Source organism: Phascolarctos cinereus, unplaced genomic scaffold, assembly GCF_003287225.1.
Source record: "Phascolarctos cinereus isolate Bilbo 61053 unplaced genomic scaffold, phaCin_HiC Scaffold_2;HRSCAF=192, whole genome shotgun sequence".
NCBI classification, from domain to species: domain Eukaryota; kingdom Metazoa; phylum Chordata; class Mammalia; order Diprotodontia; family Phascolarctidae; genus Phascolarctos; species Phascolarctos cinereus.
The window spans coordinates 110,074,245-110,083,194 of record NW_027555625.1 but is presented as its reverse complement, the minus strand read 5'-3'; the positions used below and the strand labels follow the sequence as shown (position 1 = coordinate 110,083,194).

The 8,950-nt window shown below is 36.2% G+C and overlaps 1 pseudogene; it reads left to right on the top strand.

Annotated features, from left to right (window-relative positions):
• Positions 1-8,383: 8,383 nt before the first annotated feature.
• LOC110207523 (large ribosomal subunit protein eL33 pseudogene) lies at positions 8,384-8,720 on the top strand (annotated as a pseudogene).
• The last annotated feature ends 230 nt before the right edge of the window (positions 8,721-8,950 follow it).

Here is an 8,950-nt window from a genome sequence, read left to right as displayed (position 1 = left end):
ATTACTAATAAGTAGAGAAATGCAAATGAAAACAATTCTGAGGTTCTACTACACATGTATCAGATTGTCAAAGATGACAAAAAATACAAATTACAAATGTTAGAGGGGCTGTGGGAAAACAGGAACATTTACACACCATTGGTAGACCAGTGAACTGATCCAGCCATTCTGGAGAGCAATTCAGAATTATACAGAAAAAGTTACTAAACAGTGTACGCCCTTTGATCCTCCTATACCTTTACTAGGTCTGTGTCCAAAAGAGATCAAATAAAGAGGAAAAGGTCCAATATACCAAAAAATATTTATAGCAGCTCTTTTGTGATGGAAAAAAAACTGGAAACTAAGGGAATATCCATCAATTGGGGAATGGCTGAACAAATTATGATATATGAATATGATGGAAGACTATTATCCTATAATAAATGAGGAAAGAGATTATTTCACAGAGACGTGAAAAGCCTAATATGAATTGATGCAGAGTGATGTAAACAGAATCAGAAGAGCAATTTATATTGTAACATCAATATTATAAAAAATGAACAATTTTGAAGACTTTTATAAACTGATGAGGAATGAAATAAACAGAACCAACAGAATACTAGAGATACACTAACAACAACATTATAAAGACAAAACTTTGACAGCTATAAGAACTATGGTCAACACAGTTACCACCTATGATTCCAGGAGACCAATGATGGAGCATGTGACTCACCCCTTGACAGAGAGCTGATGGGTTCAAGGTGCAGAATGAGACATATTTTTTGAATATGGTCAGCAAGTGCATTGGTTTTCCTTAACTATGCGTATTTTTAACAGGAAATTTGCTTTTCTTTTTCCCCCCAGGAGAATAGTAGAAGGGAGAGGAACTATATTTCTGTTAAGTAACCAAAAACAAACAAACAAACCCATAACACTTTAAAAACAAAACAAAGAAAGGAACTTTGATTTACCCAGAGTTATACATGTAGTAAGTTGCTGAGCTGCACCTGAAACCTGAGATCCTCTGACAAATCTAGTACTCTTTCCACTATACAGTGCTGCTTTAAAAAGTAATGCTACACAATACCACTGCTAGGTCTATATCCAAAGAGAAAAAAAAAGGGGAAAAGGACCTATTTGCACAAAAATATTTATAGCTGCTCTTTTTATGGTGGCTAAGAATTGGAAATCAAATGGCTGCCCATCAGCTGGAGAATGGCTGTGGTATATGATTGTGATGGAATCTTATTGTGCTATAAGAAATGACAAGCAGGATAATTTCAGAAAAAACCTGGAAAGACTTGTATGAACTGATGCAAAGTGAAGTGAGCAGAAGCAGGAGAACATTGTACATAATAACAGCAATATTGTATGATGAACAACTGTGAATAACTTAGCTATCCTCAGCAATGCAATGATCCAAGGTAATCCCAAAAGACTAATGATGAAACATACTATCCACCTACAGAGAAAGAAATGATAATGTCTGAATACAGATTGAAGTGTGCTATTTTTCATTTTCTTTCTTTCATTCATTCTTTTTTTTATTGGAGTCTTTTGGTACAAAATGACTAATATGGAAATGTTTCATGTGATTGTACATATATAAACTATATCTGATTGCATACCACCTCAGGGAGGGAGGAGGAGAGAGAGGAAAGGAGGAACAGGATTCGGAATTTAAAACTTAAAAAAAAAGTGTTAAAAAATTGTTTTAACTTGTAATTGGGGGAAAAGAAAATATTATATATGTTATATAATACATGTAATATATTACATATATTATATATATGTATATATATAATAAATTAGAGATCCTTTTGAGAATGAAAAGAAATGCTGCAGGAACTTCCAGTCTAAGCCTTTAAAATCCCTTTAATGTTAAAAAAAAGTTCAACTCATTTAATTAATCTTCACAAAGATATTTGTGAACTATTACAAATAAATTGAAATATTTATTAGAGCTCAGAGCAAGTCAGTAGAGGTACCATCGTCCTGGTTGGTTAAGTTCACCTACTAAGTCATGGTCTTATTACAAATTCATTACACTGCTAGAATGTCTTTTTATTCAGAGCCCTGGTCACATTACTGCTCAAAAATCTTCAATGGTACCTACTGTGTAAAGCTCACCCCCCTTCATAAAGTGGTGCCAATATACCTTTCCAAACATCGCATATTACTCCTGTCCAAGCAGTCTCTGGTCCAGCCAAATTAAACCACGTGTCCTTTGACACACCACATTCTCACACCTCTATGCTTTTGCTTAGACTGTTAATTGGAATTCTCTTCCTCATCAACTGTTGAAATCTGAGTAACAATATTCCCCTTCCTCCACCCAAATCTCACATAGCACTTTGTTTTGTAACTCTCTGATTCACATATCACATGAGATTACATATTGTGGCTATCTGAGCTGGTGTCTTATCTGTTTATTATATCCTTGAAAGTAGTACTCTGACTTAACTAAACTTATTATTTCTCCAGCTCCTAGTATTGCTTTCTGCACAGTACTTGGATTTAATAAACATTCGTTGAATCTTAAATAGAAATCCAACAATTCCACTATTCATACTTTCTGCTAAAACGTTGTAGGAAACAGGAGAAAAGCCTTGCCATTTGCTTTAAAATGTTCAACCTTGCCAAAAAATAATTTTCCTCTAAAGTTAACAAAGATATTAGTGTACCATGGTGATATTAATTTTAAAAGCTAAACTTCCAAGAATACTAGTAGACATTGTATTCTCCTTCATTAATTATATTTCCACACAAAGTGAATTTACATGGGGAGAGGAGGAAGGGAGCAGTGCGGTTCAGTTTCACTTCCAATCTGCAGCCTTAAATTAAGATAATTTTGAATAGAGAACATAGTTTTTTGATGGACCAAAATTCCTATTGCACCAAAGGAAAATCTAGTCCTTGGAAAATTACTCTGAGGGCATCTGTTAAAGGACTAACAGGAAAAAAGTTTTAAAGTAAAAGAAATGGGAGGAGGAAAGTTGCTATTGGCTATGGACAGCAACGACAACAATATAAAGAGGTAAGCTTATATTCCAATACTCTTATTCACTTGCAACACACAATCGACGAAAGAAACAACAACAACAACAAATTCCCAAGCAGTCTGCAAAACACTCAATGGGACAGACTAATATCGGGATCATAACTTGTCCTCAGACTATTTCTATCTGAACTCTGTCGTAGGCAAGAACAAGATGGTAGCCAAAACAATAAAACATTAATCAACCTAAGACAGCTCCCACTTTTTTTTGGCCAAAAAGAAGGGATAGAATTGATAGCCATTCTCAGAGCACACAATAAATTAGCAAAAAACCTATAGAAATACTTTCAGAATAACCAGATTTCATTTCATTAGGCTACAGAAAAGGCAGGCAACAGTTTGACACTCTCGAATTTATCAAAGGTAGCCAAAAGTGGTTTACCTCCAGTTGGAGCCTGTAAAACAGCTACAATATGAGTGTAGTCGAAAGGCCTCCTATGGTTGACATCCGCACGAACTGAACCGACAATGTGTCCACAAAGAGACCCTAAATGATGTCTGAATCTCACAGATTTCTTTTTGGAAAGAGAGGGTTTTATGACAATTCAAGACCTGGTCATTGCTACCAGAAATGATAGAAGGCTTATCATTAAGGAGACTGGACTTGGTGGGATGAATGCAGATCATTCAAGGAAACACAGAAACTGTGAAATTTGCATATGCTACAAAAATTTATCATCTCCTGAATATCTAGGAAAGAGCAGCTAGGTGACACAGTGGATAGAGCGTCCAGCCTGAAGTCAAAAAAAGCTCATCTTTGTGAGTTCAAATCCGGTCTCAAACACTTACTAGCTGTGAGACTCTGGGCAAGTCACTTCACCCTGTCTGCCTCAGTTTCTTCATCTGTAAAATGAGCTGGAGAAGGAAATGACAAACCACCCCAGTATCTTTGCCAAGAAAACCCCAAATGGGGTCACAAGAGTTGAACATGACTGAAATGACTGAAGAACAACAACAAATACCTAGGAAGACATGAGCTAATGGCAAAAAAATTGTGTGTCAAATCTCTCTCTTTCATGGACAGACAGATGGCAAATCCCCATACTACAAATACAAATCTCAAAATATCCTGAAAACGTGCACCAATGTATTGTACTAGGACCAGACCATTGTCACAGACAGGACTGTAGTTAAAACCACTCAGACATGACATTAATCCAAACAATTTAAGAACATTTTAAACAAATGTTGCCGTGCAAAATACTCATACTTTCTAAGCTATGTAGAATTTAAAAACTTTCAAAACACAAAGAGCTAGCAGAAAAAATAAAAATCACATAGAAACAAAATGAGATAAATATCAACTTTGTCTTCCTATTTGCTCTTAGAGTTGAACCTAGGATGCTTGCAGTGAGGCTACAAAAGATGAACTGACATGCTAACACTTATATTGAAGTACGAAAAGCAGGTTTTTTTTTCACCTGTGCAATTGGCTGTAGAACACGAATTTTTAAAAAAAATTATCTGAACTCCATTGAATAAAATGAGAAAAAATTATTTGTCTCTAACGTTAATAATCAAACATGAGTTTGGACAGACTTTGGGAGACAGTGGAAGATAGAAGGGCCTGGTGTAATACAGTATATGGGGTCATGAAGAGTTGGACACAATTGAACAACTGAACAAATAACCCTGAAATGTTAATGAATCAGGCTCTGATAATACCATTATTTGGGTTAGCACCCTTGTTGGCATCATGCAAGTGTGTTCCTAAGAATCAAAACTATAATTCTATTTTAGAAATGTCCAACATAATTCACTTTTAGATATTATTATGGTACTTTGAACAGGATGTAGCATAAACTTCATTCAGAAAAGCCATAATAACCAAAAGAACTAAAAATAACTTTTAAGTGGTTGCAGTAATACTAAATTCTTTCCATTCCATGAATTAAAAACAAAGATTTCCTATTAAGCAGAATACTTCCAAGATGATCTGGTCACATCACGTACATAGTTAAGTTTTTGTTTGTTTTTGTTTTTTAAAAAAGATTCTTTTAAAAAAAGGAAATAAAATTTATTAAAGTTATACTTTTTGATGGAAAAACTTTAAAAATCAATTAGTAGTTATAGATAGTCCCATCTTGAAACTGCTATGGTGACCATCCTGGTGTTGAGGACAGTAGAGGTAGTACACTCCTTCAGGTTCTGGTACCAAAAAGAAGGCAAGATAAACCAGAACAAAGTAGAATTATTAATACCACCATCCCCTCCCTCCAACCCCTTTTGCTGGAGAGACTTTGATTCAAATGAAGCCGACCACTAATAAGCAGATAAACTGAATATAAATGACAAAGACTGAAGATTTGAATACTTTCATGCCAGTACCATACCATAACAAAATTGGAACCATATTATACCAATTATAAGCAAGAGATGTATACTACTTTTTGTTAGTAGAACTATGGAAGAAAAATTAGTGGAGGGACAGGGAAGAGGGATTTGAAGGGAACAAGTATTTATTACACACCTACTATGTGCAAGGCAATGCATTAAATGCTTTACCAAAATTATCTCATTTGATCCTCACAACCACACTGGGAGGAAGCCATTACTATCTTCATTTTATGGTTGAGGAAACTGAGACAGACAGAGATTTAGTGACTTGCCCAGAATGATACAGCTAGAAATGAGTTGAGCTCAGGTCTTCCTAACTAAAGGCTCAGCACTCTATCCAGCACACCACCTAGCTACCTAGAAAACAGTAGCCCTATTATCTCTAATTTATCCTGTATATATCTGGTTTGTATCAAATATATACATATATATGAAGAAATGTATATAAGAAAAAATGTGTGTATACACATATATAGCCAAGCAAAGCAAATTCATATGTAGCAGAAGGAGTATGTATCCCACATGTGTAGTGAGACCCACATGCAGCACTCAAATTGTTGTGTGTGACTCAAAGGGAGGTAGAATAGACATCTCTAGCTTCTTCTCCCCTCCACCCTTCTTCAGGATGGGAAGCAGGAAGTTTGGGCTAGGAGCCATGTCACTCTTCTCAGACAGAAGTAGTACCAGACTAGAAGTATATCTATCTGCTCTTTTAAATATTGTTCATCTAGGGCATATGATTAGTTTCCATCTAACTTTTGACCACTTTGTCATTTTGGGGAGAAGGAGGACCCCAAGCTCTATATGCAACCCCTTTCCCACCTAATACAAATTTTACAACAGACACACAGAGCAAATAGCAAAGAAACTCATTTATGCATACCATAGCAGAACAGACATCAGAGAAGGTATACACAGGAGAACATTTACCAGATAATGCAGAGTGAAGGAGCTCTCCCATTGGGATTAAGATAACTCAGCTTAACAAAGAGAGAGTATCCTTGATCATACCCAAGAGAAAATTCCCAAAAGTCTCTAGAGTAGCAAGCTGGGAATAGGGACATGATGGAGACTGCCCACTCTTCTCATGCCTTCCCAGAGTCTTTTCCTTCACCAACCTGAAGAGGGGTTAGCCTCTTCCATCTTTTTTCTTGATAGCTGGAAGCCAGAAGCACCCAAAGTGACTTGATACTCAAAGAAGACTCAAAGCTTAATGAGTCCCCAAAGGGGACATAAAGGGGACTGGTGAAAAGTTGAGCTCTCTCACCTCTCACCAACTCTGCCCTGCCCCTCATGCAGGGCAGGATCTTCAACTCCACCAATAAGGAAGGTGTCTTATGCCAATAGGCTTTGGCACAGGGATTAGATAGCTAGCTAGCTAGCTAGCTAGCTAGTTAGATGGATTGTTGGATAGATAGATATAGAAATAGAGTCAAGCAAAACAAATTCTCCTCATTTGTCATATAAAAAAAAATTTCAATCTGCACTCTGAGTCTATCACTTCTCTTTGGAGGGAGGTATTATGTTTCATCATGAGTCTTCTGGAGCTATGGTTGCTTTTATTGTGTTCATCAGAGTTCCTAAGTCTTTCAAAGTTGTTTGTCTTCATAGTATTGTTCTTCTGGCTCTGCTCATTTCACTTTGCATCAGTTCATGTAAGTCTTCCCAGGTTTTTCTAAAACACTCCCTTTCATCATCTCTTACCAAACAATAAATGTCCATTATCTTATCTTAATGTATGGCATAAGATGTTGGTCTCTACCTAGTTTCTGACAGATTGCTTTCCATCAAATAGTGGTCAAAATTGGTCAAATAGTGAGTCCTTGTCCCAGTAGCTGGGATTTTTGGGTTTATCAAGCCCTAGGCTCCTCCACTTATTTGCAAATGTATATTGTGTACCTAATCTGTTCCACTAATCAACCTCTCTATTTCTAATACCAAATTGTCTTGATGATTGCAACTTTTTTTTTTTGGATGAGGCTATTGGGGTTAAGTGACTTGCCCAGGGTCACACAGCTAGTGTCATGTGTCTGAGGCCAGATATGAACTCAGGTCCTCCTGACTCCAAGGCCGGTGCTCTACCCGCTGTGCCACCTAGAGCCCCTGATTACAACTTCGTAGTTTAGTTTAAGGTGTGGAACTGCCAGACCCTTTTCTTTTTCACCTTTTTTTCATAAATTCCTTTGATACATTTGACCTTTCATTGCTTCTTTTTTCTTCTCTGAGAGACAGGATACCAGGCTATAAGTATATACGGCCGCTTCCTCAAATATTGTTCATCAAGGTAATATATTCAGGTTCCAACTAACTTTTGGAAATTTTCCATGAAATTTTAAAATTATTTTTTCCAGCTTTCTAAAGTAATCCTTTGGTAGTTTGATTGGCATGGAACCGAATAAAGAAATTGATTTAAGTAGAATTAACATTTTTCTTACATTAGCTCAGTCTACCCACAAGACTCCATTATTTAGCTCTATCTTTATTTGTGTAAAGATTACTTTTTAATTGTATTCATAAAGATTTTGTGGCAGTTACACTCCCAAGTATTTTATACTATCTGAAGTTATTTTAAATAGAATTTTTCTTTCTATCTCTTCCTGGGTTTTTTTTTTTTTTTGGTAATTTAGAGAAATGCTGATGATTCATGTGGGTTTCTATCCTGCAACCTTGCTGAAGTTGTTAATTGTTTCAGTCAGTTCTTTAGATGAATCTAGGGTTCTCTAAGTAAACCATAATATCATCTGCAAAAAAGTGATGATTTTATTTCTTTTTTGCTATGCTTATTTCTTCAATTCTTTGTCTTACCTTATTACAATAGCTAGCACTAATATTTCTAGCATTCTCTTGAATAGTAATGGTCACAATGGACATCCTTGCTTTACCCCTAATCTTTTTTGGAAAGACATTTAGCTTATCCCCATTAGAGATAATGACACTTCGGCTTCCTTTTTCCTCCATCTTGGAGCCAGGGAGGCCTGATGGAAACAGGTCTTCTAGAACAGCATAATGTCTGGAAGACTGTGGTCGCAGGCCATTTTTGCTGGCTACAAGCGAGGCTCATGAAACCAGAGGGAACACACAGCTCTTCTGAAAATTGAAGGAGTCTATACTCGGGATGAAACTGAATTCTATTTGGGCAAGGGATGTGCTTATGTATGCAAAGCCAAAAACAACACAGTGACTCCTGGTGGGAAACAGAACAAGAGTTATCTGGGGAAAAGTTACTTGAGGTCGTGGAAATAGTGGAATGGTTCGAGCCAAGTTCAGAAGCAATCTTCCTGCCAAGGCCATTGGACACAGGATCCAAGTGATGCTCTATCCCTCAAGGATCTAGAATATGAAAACTAATTAAATAAAATTACACATTTGTAGCAAACATTTAAAAAAGAGATAATGACACTTCTTGCTTTCAGATAGATACTATTTATTATTTTAAGGGAACCTCTTTTTATTCCTGTGTTGTGGAATGGGTACTGTATCTTATCAAAAGCTTTTTCTGCATTTATTGATATAATCGTATGTTTTTTGTTGTTTTGTTATTAATATGGTCCATTATGCTTATAGAATAATTAT